The sequence below is a fragment of the Armigeres subalbatus genome, chromosome 2, assembly GCF_024139115.2.
Source record: "Armigeres subalbatus isolate Guangzhou_Male chromosome 2, GZ_Asu_2, whole genome shotgun sequence".
Classification (NCBI taxonomy): Eukaryota; Metazoa; Arthropoda; class Insecta; order Diptera; family Culicidae; genus Armigeres; species Armigeres subalbatus.
The window spans coordinates 44,684,708-44,701,414 of NC_085140.1; the positions used below are offsets into that span (position 1 = coordinate 44,684,708).

General features: G+C 37.7%; 1 protein-coding gene across 8 annotated transcripts in view; it reads right to left on the reverse strand.

Moving 5' to 3' along the window:
• LOC134218497 (calmodulin-binding transcription activator 1) overlaps positions 1 to 5,300 on the reverse strand; it is a 708,930-nt gene extending 703,630 nt beyond the window's left edge. For 4 of the 8 annotated variants that reach the window (XM_062697588.1, XM_062697591.1, XM_062697582.1 and 1 more), the window contains exon 1: positions 4,985 to 5,184. The gene's annotated coding sequence lies outside the window, so the exon portion shown is untranslated. Of the gene's footprint in view, positions 1 to 4,898 lie in introns of all 8 variants that reach the window. The other 4 variants (XM_062697587.1, XM_062697584.1, XM_062697586.1 and 1 more) reach the window with 4 other exon arrangements.
• Positions 5,301 to 16,707: the final 11,407 nt, after the last annotated feature.

Consider the following 16,707-nt stretch of genomic DNA (forward strand, 5'->3'; position numbering starts at 1 on the left):
TGCAGCAAGGTACCCGGCAGAACGTGGAACGTTATAGACGGAGCGGAGAGAGAAGACCCGCCTTTTTCAGGAGAATAAACGCCGCCTGGAAGAAGCGTAGTGCGAGGAGATGGAACAGCTGTGCCATTCTCAAGAAACACGCAAGTTCTATCAGAAACTCAAAGCTCCCGCAAAGGCTTCGTGCCACGAGCCGAAATGTACAGGGTTAAGGATGGGAGCATCTTGACGGACGAACGTGTGGTGATCGAAAGGTGGAACCAGCACTACGAGGAACATTTGAATGGCGCTAAGAGTACAGGCAGTGAAAGTCAAGGCAACTGAGGAGATGACTACGTCAGTTCAGCGGACAATGGAAGCCAATCAGTCCCCACCTTGAGGGAAGTTAAGGATGCCATCCAGCATCTAAAGACCAATAAAGCAGCTGGTAAGGATGATTATGATCATTAAGATAGGCCCGGAAAAGCTGTCCACTTTCCTGCACAAATTGATAGTCAGAATCTGGGAAACTGAACAGCTACCAGAGGAGTGGAAGTAAGGGGTTATATGCCCCATCTACAAGAAAGGCGACAAGCTGGAGTGTGAGAACTTTCGAGGGATCACCATCCTTAATACCGCAAAAAGATGATATCCCAGATCATCTTCCGACGTCTGTCGCCATTTGTGAATGAGTTCGTGGGAAGTTATCAAGCCGGCTTCGTTGACTGCCGCTCGACAACGGACCAGATCGTTACTGTAAGGCAAATCCTTCAAAAATGCCGTGAATACCAGGTCCTAACGCACCATCTGTTCATTGATTTCAAGGCGGCATACGACAGTATAGACCGCATAGAGCTATGGAAAATTATGGACGAGAACAGCTTCCCTGGGAAGCTTACCAGATTGATCAAAGCAACGGTGGATGGTGTGCAAAACTGTGTGAAGATTTCGGGCGAACACTCCAGTTCGTTCGAATCGCGTCGGGACTAAGACAAGGTGATGGACTTTCGTGCCTTTTGTTCAACATTGTGCTAGAAGGTGTCATGCAGAGAGCCGGGTGTAACAGCCGGGGTACGGTTTTCAACAGTTCCAATCAATTTATTTGTTTCGCTGATGACATTAACATTGTCGGCCGAACGTTTGCAAAAGTGGTAAATGCATCGGGCTCCAGAAGAAACTGCGGTCAAAAAAGATTCTCCACCGCACCAAATGTGTCATGTACAAGCCGCTGATAAGACCGATAGTCCTCTACGGATATGAAACATGGACAATACTCAAGGAGGACTTGCAAGCACTCGAAGTATTCGAAAGACGGTGCTTAAGACCATCTTTGGCGGTGTGCAAGAAGACGGTGTGTGGCGGCGAAGAATGAACCACGAGATCGCCCAGCTCTACGGCAAACCCAGTATCCAGAAGGTAGCTAAAGCCGGAAGGGTGTGATGGGCAGGACATGTTGCAAGAATGCCGGACAACAACCCTGCAAAGATGGTGTTCGCTTCCGATCCGGCAAGTACGAGACGACATGGAGCGCCGCGAGCGAGGTGGGCAGTCCAGGTACAAAACGACTTGGCGAGCGTGGGGTGCATTCGAGGATGGAGAGATGCGTCCTCGAACCGTGTATTGTGGCGTCAAATTGTTGATTCAGTGTTATCTGTTTAGATGTAAACTAAGTAAATTAAATGAAGTTTTGTTTGCCCCAATTTTATGACAGTTTTAATATGATTTCTTCACGATCCAATTTTGCCACATTTTTTTGTACAGAATTTTATTCTTAGAAATAATACAAAAACAATTAATAATTTTCATCATCTGTGGCTTATAATAAATTATTTCAAGAATATTGAAGTCTAAAGAAGAAATTTATTTCAAATTTCAACTATATGACAAACAAAAACTATTAATTACTTTATATTATTTAAGCTATTTGGACTTCTCTTAAGAATTTTTCTCGATACTTTTTATAATAAGCGAGAAAGGCATCATCACCGCTAGATGGATTAATCTGGGATTTTTTTTTTATATTGCTTGTACACCACATAAAACTCTTAGTCCTGATTCAACCCCTAAACCGATAAAAAAAAGTCGTAAAAATTTGTTTCGAGGAAAACGCTCAAATTCCAAAACTCTCGTAAAAAATTGGTTGGACCCCGAAACCGACGTAAAACAAATTGTAAAAAAAAATCGCATCAAAAAATGTTCAGTGTAAACGCTTAGATTTCAAAATCCGCGTAAAAAGTGTCACAGTATGTCTATAGTGTCACAATAAGTGCAGAAATGTGAAATATCATGAGAAAACAAAAACCATTCGATTTTGGCAACATAAATGTTCCGAACGTGTTGCCAAAATCGAATGGGGTCTGTATTATTTAAAACTAGTTTATTTGTGGACGCAGTAGCGTCCGCGGCAAGTGTTTTTTTTTTTAATATAAACGGTTCATTAATTCATGCATTAAAAAAAATATCAAAATCGTCAACGTCTGTTTTCTGTGATTTTTTTTTCATCAAATGCTGTGTCTGGTTGTCTAAAGTTGTCACTGGTTTTGTTTTCTGCATCTGATAGTGTCAAATATATTTTTTTGTTAGAATTTCCCCGCGTGCTGCGTCTGGTTGGCTAGTCACCGGACAGACAAACAGGGCTATCATATATATAATAGCCCTGTTTGTCTGTCCGGTGACTAGCAAACCAGACGCAGCACGCGGGGAAATTCTAACAAAAAATAAAATATTTGACACTTCAATTCTTTTTTACTATCAGATGCAGAAAACAAAACCAGTGACAACCTTAGACAACCAGACACAGCATTTGATGAAATAAATCACAGACAACAGGCGTTGAAAATTTTGATTTTTTTAAATGCAGAAAATAATATATCACTCTTAAAAATTTGAAAAAAAAACACTTGCCACGGGCGCTATTGCGTCCACAAATAAACTAGTTATATATAGTATGTATAAGAAATGTTTCACGAAAAACAAAAAAGTGTGTTTATTATGTTCACCACAATCATGAACAGCCCTACCCAGGCAGTATCGAGCGTAGAACATGTCCTACCTGTCCTAACCACTCGCAGCGCTACTATTAAACAATGGATGGTCTACAAGGACCATCAGCGAATTGAATAATGAAAGTGAGATCGTCAACTTCCTAGTGCTAACATTTCGTTTCTAATCTATTGGTTCAATATGGGAAACGGAAGGGTACGATGGGCAGGGCATGTTGCAAGAATGCCGGACAGCAACCCTGCAAAGATGGTGTTCGCTTCTGATCCGGCAGGTACGAGACGACGTGGAGCGCAGCGAGCGAGATGGACAGACCAGGTGCAGAACGACTTGGCGAGCGTGGGGCGTATTCGAGGATGGAGAGATGCGGCCTCGAACCGTGTATTGTGGCGTAAAATTGTTGATTCAGTGTTATCTGTTTAGATGTAGACTAAATAAATGAATGGGAAACTTGGGCTCTATATTTTTACTAAACATACGAACATTCATCATAAAGGACATATTTTATTTAAACCGTGGATTTCGCCTAAATACCTCTATTTATGGATCGGCTTACCCATTGTTGGCTTCAGAATGTAAACAGTAATTAAAACAGGACTAAAACACTAAAAGTTCCGAAATATATAGAATATTATTACGTTGAAGTGAATTCATGATACATAATAAATAATGTTGAAAACAATTTCCCTTATTTTTTTCTGAAAAGGCTTCGTTTTACGACATGAATAAATTTGTAAACAAGGATCTTCAACCTGTCGTTGTCATCGGCCCACATATAATTCATCGCTCACTAACACAACAAGTATAGGAAAAACTGGATACGATACGATCAACATCAATAACAAAATAACAACTTGCTCATGACTACGTATCGCTACCAACCAACCAACCAACCAATCACCCACCACCCACTGAGCTCCCACCAGCGGTCGCACACAACCTTATCCACATCGATGTGAAACGCGACTTTCCATCAAGCCGAGCAACACGACGGCCAGTAGCAGTTGTTGATGATGGAGCACGTTCCTCGGTTTTCTCTGTATAGGTAAAACATTCCTGATTGAAACTCGCACCACAGTCACGTTCCATCAGAGCACCGAAGGGATAGTAGGTTCATTAGAATTTTCATTTCACACTAAACGAGTTTTCACGGTTCTTCATTGGTTTTGCTGTCTCACTTTTCCTTAGCAGATATGAACATTCTACTAACGTTTTCCGTCTTGCTTTGGTTTAGAATTCACTGCTCCGGCAACAGTATGGTGCATTAGGGTGATCCACTATTATATCAAACATATTCAAGCTCAAAACAAAATTTTCTTTTTGTTTAAGAAACGTCCATAAATTACGGCAGGCCGAAGTGTGACGTCAAAACTAAAGTGTGACATAGAAAGGAAGGGAAATAGAGAGATCTAAATCATGCGAAACTAAATCAAAACGAAATGACCGGATCTTTCATGGAGTTTAATAAGCACTTCCACAGCTATTTAGTATGAGGTTCCTAATTCAAGCTGCTATTTATACACTCCAATCTTGTGGCATGATACTCGCTTACTATAACAAGTCTTTATATTTCTATTTATCTTCATTGTTTAATAAATAAATTGCCGATCTAGTCTTTAGATCAAGTCGGTAGGATATATTATTACCTGCAACTCAAGTTTCTAGCTCAAACTCATAAGAACATTTAGTTTGAAAACAAACAATATCTTAAATTATAAATAATAAAACAAACGCCCTTGTAGGGATTTGTATCATGTTCTCTATACCCATTATAATAAACATGGTCTTAGAAGAAGTTGAAATATTTATTCTTAAATCTAGACTCTAATACATATTCAACTTCTGATTAAAACAAGCAAATCATAGATCACCCTAATACACGCAGAGCAATTTACGAATCCCTTTCTCACTCTATTTCCCACCGCGAGATTCACGTCTCACTGAGGAAAATTTGCTACCATTGCTCTCGCGCACTGTCAAAAAGGGCGATAGAGAACTATGACTTCACTATGTTTTATTTTCCTTGTTCTCGACTTGCAACCTGGCCAAAATCGTTCACACCCGACTGATAATCACAAAACAGCACCTTCTCGAATGCCCGTCAGCGAGCTGGGCTGTCCACACGGGAATGCACTTTTGTCTTTGCACCCAACCGAGCCAACAAAAAACGCACGCACCCGCGAGATAAACACACCGCGAGCCTATGGCACTGACCTCCTCCTGACTGGGATGCCTACTCCCGTACGAGTGAGAGCGGTGGGCAGGAAAATTCGCGACCGTTCGACGACGTCGGTTGGAGGAAAATTCACTCGACGAGGGTTCACCGCGGCTGTCAAATTTTCTTCTAGTTCGCACTCGACTCAGTCGTTTTTTATAAGTGAGGGGAGCATGGGCTCAAATACATCTGATGCAGCAATGTACATTCATGAGAATATCTGTGCGTGTGCCTAATAACATAATCTTTTGCCATGGAACCAAATACAGAGAATATTGTCTGAATATTATAGCCCATGTTTATATAAAATGATTGAAATAGCATTATATTAAAATCATCTTCCAAACTTAGATGTACATGTTCATGATAGAATTAGAGGCGAAAGTAAAGATTTGTAATTTCCGTTAGGATACGGCAGACATGAAGAATGCTTTATAGAGGTGGATTTGAAAGCGAGCAATATTTGTGATGATTAAACTCCCATATGAAGAGGGAGGGAAGAGTATCAGTGTGGAAGCTGATATCTCTCCACTGGCAAAAGGAAGGTGGTTCGATTTGCTCATATACCATCGCGTGCTGAAAGGGTTTCTATAGTAGATGCATTGATACTAGAACGCTAGTGGCGCTGTAGTCATTATACCTATTTTGAAATATGCTTAAATAAGCCTAACTATGCTTACTATGCATCATGCTCCAGTGCATGTTTGTTTCTATAACCAAAATCAGTTTGACACTTGTGGTACCGGTACCCTAGCTGCTTGGTCACGCGAAAAGGAGCGCCAATAGCAATCTCAGAGGCGTCGCGTCCGCATGTGCAACCTGTGCACTGCACATGTGGCAATGGCAATTTTATCCTCAACATTTAAACTCTAGATAGATTTCTTGTCTTTCTAATCCAAGCATATATTTGAATGTTGTGCATTTGATAGATGTTACATGCAAATTTGACTATTAGATACATTAATGGAAAATATGCATGTTTTTTTATAAGCGGCATGTGATGTGGCAACCAAAAGCTGCGATGGGGACGCGTTATATTTTTCACCGACACCACATGTTGTATCAACAGTATCAACACGGAACTTTCAGCCGAGAACGCTTTGTCATGAATCATACACGCATTATTTTATATGTGTGGATCATCTGCTCTAACCGCAATCGGCGATGTATAGGTAGTCAAAGCGTTCTTCGCTGGCAGTGCAGGTTTGATGCCTATCGAGAACCGCTTCAAACAGCGCATGCACTCTAACTTTCACCTGCTCAGTGACTGAGTAAAATTGTATTGCCCTCTCTTTTCTTCCCACGGAAATTTTACTCAATTTCCGTCAAAAGCGGTGCTACTCAAAACTATGAGTACTCGCTAAACTTTTCAAAATGACCTAAGTAACATTTTTTTCATGAATTAATTTGAATAGCGCAATCAACAGAACAACATGAAAGCTTTTGATTGTAGTACTCAAATTAATTCATGAAAAAAAAAGTTACTTAGGTCTATTTGAAAAGCTAAGCGAGAGTAGTCCTGCTTTTGACGGAAGTTGAGTAAAATTTCCGTGGGAAGAAAAGAGAGGGCAATACAATTTTACTCAGTCACAGAGTAGGTGAAAGTTAGAGTGTGCGTGATTCGGTGAAGAGAGCGCGATCGGAACAAAATCGAAAGAGAAGAGTAAAGCGCGCATTTCTGCTACCTCAAAGCGTTCCACTTTGCATAAGCACCGCGGAGCAAAAGCGCTTTTGATATTTGATATTTGATATTTGCAGGGGCGTCTCGTGGACTTTTGCTACACCTGTTCTACCATCCTGGTAAAAAATATTCATCAATGGCTTCGAATGAAAGTTGTGCATTTAATCTAATATTACAACCTTTTCTTGTACAACTTAACCAAATATTAGAAAAAAACATTTAAATAGAAATGATTTACAAAACAATAAATAGCTTATTAATCTCTTTTTTTTTTGCCCCGTAAAGCTGGTAGATCACTTTTACATAGTGTTTTACGGTGTAAGATCTACCAAACCGAGTCCTAACTTAATCCATTTTTCAAGCTAGGACAATAAGTTGTGGTATTTCAACAATTTATCGTATTTAGTCCTCTCTACCAATTGCAGTTTATGAATTATAACAAAATTAACTTTACCCTGCACATGGTTGAAAGACTCAAATTCCTCTCTGATTTGATGCTAAATTGTATGCAGCGGAAACATATTTTCTAGCAATTAGTTATAAAAACCCGGGGCCATTGACCTATACTGAACTAACTGCTGGAAAAAATTCAAGTTAGGGTTCTATGGGTACTAACTCTTCATGAACTGGTAAACAATGTTAGTTCGAGGAACACACGGAAATTCTTGTTACTGAACAACTTCTCTAGATTGAAATGGTCTTGTAGATAGAGCTTAATCCCGGGTTTATACCTTTGCTGGTGATATTCTAGAAGCAAGACAAGGATGTGGCTAGGAATCCAATGTATGGCCAATTAACAGTATTACTGTTCTGTTTTCTCAAGGAAAGATTTGATAAGGGGCGCGGCTTCAATGAGAATGCTCTCTGTGAAGGGTCTGAATAGCGTGACCGTGTCATGTACTCTTGGGAAAAAACAAGAACTGTATCGAAACCGATACTTCATTGCTTCTCAATAGTAATGAAGTAATTCGACATGCACTTAAACACTAAGTCACTTGAACACTCGTCTAAAATCTAACTTGGTAACAGTTGGCAATACATAACTGGATATTTCTCAGAATAGAGATCTTCTAAATCGGCTCATTCCACCATTCGGGGTACACGGGCATCGCCGCTAATATTTAAACTCTCACATATTTTGTTGCTATGAAAGAAATGTTATTAACCATTATTAGTATAATTGTTTGATGCGGCCCCAGATTGTGACGACCAATGAGTCACATTTAGAAGCTGAAAAGTGTTCCAGTTATTTAATTTATCACATTTAATGAAAACTATACCTTTTTCTCTATGTTGATTGATTTTCAGTATTCGTAAAAAAGCATTATTGAATGCATCTTTTGAAAACGCAAACATTAATTTAATATTGTTCTTGATGCATTGCATATTCATCAGGAGAAAAAAGAAAAACAAACTGTTTCCAATCATCGGAGTATGAACGAAAGCGTGCGCGGTGCGCCTTTCGACAAAGCACAGCCCGACACTCCGACCGAGTCTAACCGAAGGTGCGTCGCGTCGTTGATTGTTCTCGCAGCGCGTCGAACGGGTTTGACTCCTGCGCGCATAGCAGAATTTGCATCTAAACGTGCTTGCTTCGCATGCGAAAGAGGATGATGTGAGGAAACGGAGAAAGCTGGCAACGCTCACGCTGGTTCTCTGCGCGCGGAGAACGAGTGAGCATACCAAGGAGGAAATTATTTCAAATCATTTGTCATGGCGCAAAACTTTAAATTTGACTTCTGGCAGCGCTACTGTTGGTTCTTCGTTATGGATCGCACGACTGGCAAAAGCTTTCTATGTGATAGGCTGTGGTGTATCGGAGAAACACACATTTAGCTGCAATTTGACTATACGCCAAGCATGTGGCGTTAACTTGATCTGCCTACGAAATATTTTGTTTCGTTAGATATTAAACCATCATTGGAAATATTATGTGAAGCTTTGTTCGCCCTAATGATTAATTGCTATGAAATTAATTGTAAGTACATTAAGTTTCTTACTTCTGAACTAAAAATGGTTACCTGTTCCATGAACAGGTAGAACGTATGGACGAGGCGCCTCTGGATATTTGATATGGGATGGCCCGTTTACATATCCACTAATCCTGGCGACAATGTACTGTCGGATAATACTAGCGCGACAATTTAAACAGAAATTGTCATCTGCTAATAGGCGTTTGCAATAAAGCCTGAAGCCTGTTTACAAATACGATAACTATATTCGACATAGAAGTATCCGACAATATTAACATCTTCTGATGAAAATCTTTATTGTCGCAGAATTAGCGAATATGAAACGGGTCAACATTTTCAAAGATGTTTATTTCTGAAGGTTTTTTTTTTCGAGAAATGCAATATATTTAGTTAGGTTTAGTTGAGCAAATGTTGAGTAAATGCTGATGGACGGAAAACTGTTCGACATCTGTCCAGTCCAGAATATTGATCAAAGATATAAACTGTAAATAGAATAATTATTAATTGGGAAGGGTTTATTGTATAGACTTTATTTTTCTGATATTCTGATTTCTGCATTTAAAACTTCGTCTCATTTTACGAATAACTCATTAGAATTGAAAGTGCCAGCTCAATAATTTCCGAATAGATATACCTATGTCTTATTTGTCTCATTGGAAACGGTTCTGATGATAGTAATTTTACGAACTATCACTTTTAAGCCTGGTTAAGTTTGAGTTATATACTAGTATACTAATAAAATATATATCCAAATAAACTTTATGTGTGGTCTCGAATTAGCAATTATTTAATTTATGTGTGGTTCTATATCGATTATATTAGGGTGGAGCTATTGCAAAAATTTATAACAGCGACACATATATCTATATAGATATTTTTGGCAGTGTTGGCTTTATTGTCAAGAACACTCAGGCTTTATATTCGTGGGGTGATGCGTAATTGTTTCGTGATACATAATTAATTCCTGATCTAGAATAAAGCTGTTGGAAATTATAACGAACAAAATTGCTGGTGCAATGAAGAAAATTCATGCAGTTGTTGTTGAACTATAAACTATAAAAAAACGGAAAGGAAACAAACACAAAGTTGTTGTTTGCAGTTGTTGTTGAACTATAAACTATAAAAAAAACGAAAAGGAAACAAACACAAACAAATTCATAAAAAAAATCGACCATATTGCATGTCTGTTACAGATTTCCTATATACTAGTTGTTTTTTTATATGTAAATAAATGTCGATGTGTGTAGTTATTTACTCGCTGCATGTGTGGTATTGATGGTAGAATAATATCGCAACCGGTTATTCAGAGTATCCGAGAAAGGTCGAACATAAATTCATTAAATTTTCATAAACCCCATCATTGGAGACGAATTTTATTTTATCGTTTTGACATTATTTTCTTATATTTTTTCCCAGTGTAGAATGGTTATGACTGGCTGAACAATGGTTGAAATAAAAACCTTGTACAGTTATTAACAAACTGTAGTTTGACAGATTGACTTGTTGATTAAGAGTCCAATTATGATTCATATTCAGCCATACGATTACACAGGGGAACAAAATTTAACTTTTTGCTGGTCCTCAGAACCAATTGATGTGTCTTCAGTAGATTTTGGCTCGCTGAATCCGAATCTGTCCTCAGATATGCTCTAACATGTCCAAATTTTGAGATATAGCTAGATTAATACCGATAATTTGAAGAAATTGGCATTTTTTGAAGGACTTTCATGAAGCATATAAACATAATTTTAGATCAATCAATACCTGAAACGGTATAAACACATCTAATCTAATGAATTTCCATCAGATTTGCTCGTTACAATTGTTTTCTGTTCGGTTTTCCTTGAGTTTAGGTTCAGTGAATTTGATTTAAAAACATTCCATGCAAGTCCGTTTCAAAAAGTTGCATGCAACGGCCAGAGGAACTGGGATATGAAAATATTGAATGAAGTATATAGATACTAGTCAGCTTGTAAATATATGTTTCATTCGACTTTTGATAAAATATACTTTTTTTTCGTTTTATGCTCAACATTTGTCCTCCTCCTAAAATGGTATTCTACTCGATTTATGGTTGTTTTTTTTTTCGATCGATCAACTTCCAATAACCACACGTAATCCGTTATCATGTTGCAATTGTGTTGTGCTATAATATAGTGCGAACATGATGATTCCTTTAATCAACAAGAAACAGATCGGATTGCAATTTGAACAAATTCAAATCCTCTACTAGATTCCCTACAAGAGCATTCAAGCCACACCCACATTTACTAATAAAATACATTCCAGCACTCGGAAAATAAGTTGAAACTTAAACATTTTGTAACTTCATCGTAAATTTTCTCATTCATGCCTTTGTTTTGTTAAATTAGAGAAATATCAGAGTGCAGAATTGGCGGATCATTTAACCATATGCTCGGGTAGCTGTAACATGTTGAACAGCACACAAGTGGAGCGGAGCCCAACTGTTTTTTTTTCTGGCGCATTACTTTGCGTCTTAGCACATAAAAAGGTTGATAAAACTAGTGAACTTTTTCCCGTTTTACTGTTATAAACTGACCATAGATAAAAGAAATTGCATTGGGATTATTGCAACATCCATTCAGCATTTTCAACGCGAATCAAATAAAAAGTCCCCCGCGCACGAGTAGGTTGTTGACGTTTTCCGGTTTCTGTTGCGTAGCCGTCAACGTCGCTTCAGCTTGTATGCAATCATATACAAGAACGATCGAATGCAACTTATCGATTCGTTGATTGATTTTGCTAATTGATAATTTTCCGCCCAAATTTCTATCATAGGAATATTAGAATGATCATAAATAGCAGGAATAATCAAAATATATAGAACTGCGTACAGTTCTCGTACTTAACTTTATTCGAATGAACATAATAAAGATGCTTCAATTAACAGTAAATACACCCATCACTTGAGCAATTATTGAAAATTTATCGCGCCAGAGGAAATACAATATCATATTTACATTCAATAGAACTTACTTCAATGAAAACAAATTATTTTTGCTTGGACAAACTATTAGGTATATTGAATTCTTTTGACTTTCCTCTCAAAACCGTTCACAAATAATTACCAGGCTTGTACACAAGTCTTCGAAAAAGGCTTGCATAAAACATATTTTTAAATAACTTTCACTTACGAAAATTGTAGATAAATCACACTTATTATGTTTAACTTGTTCAAAATGCACCACATTTCGAAAGATTAGATGTTTGTGATCCATTTTGGACCTTGATTGACTAGTAATTCTTTCTATAGGGTTAACGATGGGTTTTCAAAAATGCTCAAAATCATTGATTTTACGACATTTATTGAGGTATATCTCAAAATCTCGACGTGTTAGAGAAAATCTGAAGTCAGATTCGGATTCAGCGAGCAAAAATCTACTAGGGACACATTATTTGGTGTTAGGGACAAAATCTTGTTGAGCTGTGTTATTTATGTTTTGCATTGAGTAAACCATAACTTACAAATCAAGGATGGCGCGGATGGCAACGTTACCGGCTGATGATCAAATGTCAGCAGTTCGAGACCCGATTTATGAAAATTTTAAAATGATTATATGAAAATAGCAATTACGTTTAATGGAGATCTTGATCATGTTACTCTCAATGCGTTATTATTTTCGAAGAATTTACATGTAGCCGGATTAAGGCTAAGTAAAATGCTTATTAAAGGTTTAACGAATCAGGGAATAAAGTTGTTTTTTTCAAAACGAGATGTTGTAGCTGTATAACTTCTCAAAAATTGTGTGAACAAAGCCTGAACAGAAGTTGCGATAAGAAATAGTACAGACATAATTCAACACAGTGCTGAACTGATTCATCACACTGATGTTAGTTAAACTAGTGAATGTTTGTTGGGTATTTAGTTAGGTTTAGTTGAGCAAATGTTGAGTAAATGCTGATGGACGGAAAACTGTTCGACATCTGTCCAGTCCAGAATATTGATCAAAGATATAAACTGTAAATAGAATAATTATTAATTGGGAAGAGTTTATTGTATAGACTTTTATTTTCTGATATTCTGATTTCTGCATTTAAAACTTCGTCTCATTTTACGAATAACTCATTAGAATTGAAAGTGCCAGCTCAATAATTTCCGAATAGATATACCTATGTCTTATTTGTCTCATTGGAAACGGTTCTGATGAGCCTAGTTAAGTTTGAGTTAATTCAGAAAATAAGAAGTAACTAAGCACCAGAGTAATTCTCGCTGAGACCTGGCCACTATTTGCACGAGGTTCTTAAAAATTCCTAAATTTATGTTCATTCGAAAGCTTTTGGCGAGTATATTGAGGATCCGCGTTAAATTCTTCAGAAAGATAGGCCCCTCGATAGTTATACACGAAATCACGTTTATGGACCCCTCGAACTTTTGAGTCCTTCAAATAGAATACTGTTGTAGATATGCTTTTTATTTTTTAAACACATTTTGCTTAGAATAGTGTATGAAATTAAGGAACTGACGTCGTAGTATCATATTAACCATAAAAATAATGTTCTTTGGTCAGATGGGCTTTCAAAAAATAATTGCTGATCTTTAAGATCGATTGAGAAATGTTGGAGTTATGACAGTTTTGGTGAGTCAAGAAATGACAAAAATCGAGGGGTCCATTAAAATGATTTCGTGTATAACTAACGAGGGGTTCATCTTTCTGAAGAATTTAACTCGGATCCTTAATATACTCGCCGAAAGCTTTCGAATGATTATAAATTTAGGTATTTTTAAGAACCTCGTGCAAATAGTGGCCCGGTCTCAGCGAGAATTACTCACCAGTTAGATGCAACAAAATAAGCAAACATATTGAGAAACGCGCTGGAAAATGACTCGTTTATGATTTTACTTCGTTTATGAATCATTTCAGGTCGCTTTTATGTGTTTTTCTCGAAATATTAAAATAGTGCACAGTAGGGTGGCTCAAATTAGTATGGAAAAAACTTTTTTCAATTTTTTGATGGTCCGCCCTCTTATTCGGCTCTATTTGATGCCCTGATGCTCTGGACAAAATTTCAGCCAAATCGGTCAACGTTTGGGCGGTGCTAAACTCGTTGGAAGTTTATATGCAAAAATGTATGCAGAAACATCCAAAAACAGTGAATTGCAGTTGGACGGCATAACTTACGATGTAGAACTCTGATACTCATTCAGATCTTGAAGAATTTAATACAGAATGTTATGAAGAAAACCGCGAGAAGTTTAGACTTTGCTCGGCTGAGTTATTAGCATTTCTCTGCAGTGGGGTTTGAGCAAATTTCGTTTCTTTTACCTTTGAAAAGAAATAAATTCACCCCTACAACACTCCAGTATAATGCTAATATTTTTGTCTAATAAACTCTAATATTCTCGCGGTTTTCAGCATAACATTCTGTATTTAATTCTACAAGAACTGAATGAGTACCATGGTTCTTGATCGTAAATTGTGCCGTCCGACTGGAAATCACTGTTTTTTGATGTTTCTGCATATAAACTTTCAACCGCTCAAACCGCCCAAACGTTGACCGATTTGGCTGAAATTTTGTTCAGAGCATCAGGGCATCAAATAAAACCAAAAAAAAGGGCGGCCCATCAAAAAATTTTAAAAAGTGTTTTTGAGCCACCCTAGTGCACAGGTTGAAGAAATGATCACGCGACGCCTCTGAACAATCTTATACTTTTGCATCAACTGTTTCTATCGACGAGTACTGGCTCAAAATTTCTTAAATGACACCAGCATCTAGTCGGATAGGATTTTTGTTGCACAGTTCTCTTTTTCTCTATGGGTAGATCCATTAATTACATTACATTTGGTATCAACCAGAAATTATCATAGTTTCAGAGGGTCTATCAATAGGATATGTTAGTTGAACGGTTCCGGATTTTTAAGGATTGCCAGGTGGGTCTGTCGGGTGGCTATTTAAGACATTTTTGACTTGTATTTTGTTATTCGTATCTACATCGTCTTTCCATAACCGTATCGTGGAGAAAACTTATTTGCGATGCCTTGGAACGAATCTGGAAGAATGAATACCAGTTTTTAATACACTTGAACCGGTACCGGGGCTCTAGCTGGAGACATTTATCAGAATACCTTCAAGTCATCATCGGCTTTTTTTTTTGCAAAATGCATGTTAAAACTATTTTTTTACAATTTCTGATTATAATATCTGGTTAACAGTTTGCTTTTGAGTGATAAAACGGCCTACTTTCCCATACCAACGAAATGAGAGCTTTAATGACCATTATGCAAGTCAAAGGAGCTGCATAAATTCTATTATAACACTCATTTGGGTACTATAATGAAACCCCAACATCAGAATAGTAGTTACATCTACAGGACTACATTTGAAGGGTAAGTGGTCAAATAGAAACCTCGCAGTTAATAACTGTGGAAGTGCTTAATGAACACTGAGCTGCGAGGCGGCTCTGTCCCAGTGTGGGGATGTAATGCCAATAAGAAGAAGAAAAAGTTCAAATAGTGTATTCTTTGCAAGGCGAAATAAGTGAAAAAGTTTGATTGACATGGCTTCAACATTTTCCAAAGACAAGTTCATCTATCATCTCGGCAAGCCTCGTTAAATAAACGTACAACTCGTTCTGAAAAAAATTATGTTTTTGCAACTAGTTGCACAAACTACTATTGCTAACACTATTTTGAATGAAAACATCCTGGGACACCCGAAACCGTTGCTGGAAACTTTGTGAAGGCTTGAGTCTAGTTTAGTATCGTATCGAACTTCATGATTCTTCATGAAAAAAATGCAGAATTTTTTTTTTCAGGGAGTATCACAAAGAAAAAAACAATTCAAGTCGAATAAGCTAGTTTTTCTAGCCGAAGACTATTTTTTCTTTACATATAAGCGCTTCATATCTGAATGCATTCCAAAACCCATTTGGCCGAATAGTAAAGTAATTAATGGCCGAAAAAGAGGTATGGCGGAACAAACTACGCCGTTTTGCCGCAAATGACTTTGCCGTACAGGTCATTTTGTCGAACCGGTCATAGGACCAAACAGATAATTTAGGCGAAAATGTCGCTTGACCGAACAAGTCATAAGACCGCTGAAAATGTTGTTTGTTCAGATGGTTGATTTTTAATTAAGCCGAACGCGAACATTTTGTTTTATTGAAAAAATCGTTTAGCCGATTAGGTCCAGTACAGATAAAAACAAACACATTACAAGTGGTGCAAACTCACAGAATGAAGAATGTCGTTATATTTGGTTATATCCCAGTGACGCAGTATTGTGCTGAAAAATAATGGTAGAATTTTGACACACGAAATTTTGACATTCGAAATTTAGTGCATTTACTAACCTGATTGAACCACCATATGTTTCGTAAATTCCCTAACCTTCTCGACCTTTTCCATTGCTTGCCCGACCATTTGGTCTTGCTGACAATGCCTTTTCCCAAAATAGTTGTCCCTCACATTGTGAGATAATTTCGCCCATACGAGAAGTAAGAGATGAGAAATGAGAAGTGAGCAGAGGGAAGTAAGATGTGAGCTGTGGGAAGTAAGAAATGAGAAGGAAACGTCTCGATATTTCTACCATTTCTCACTTCTTATTTCTCGCATCTCACTTCTCACTACCCATATCTTACTTCTCATTTCTCTTTTCTGACTTCTTACAGTGAGTCAGTGAGTCAGAAGTTGGAACTTTGAATTGATACGTGAGACGGTTCACTGCTCACATCTGTTTTCTTTCTGCTTACTTCTTACTGCTCATTTCTTACCTCTCACTTCTCGTCTACCAACTTTACCAATTCGGCGAAGCGGCATTCGTCCAAATGGCCCATAACCACCTAAGCAAATTGATGCTAACACTAAACCATTATTAACGCCAAAAATTAAGGTTTTTCGACC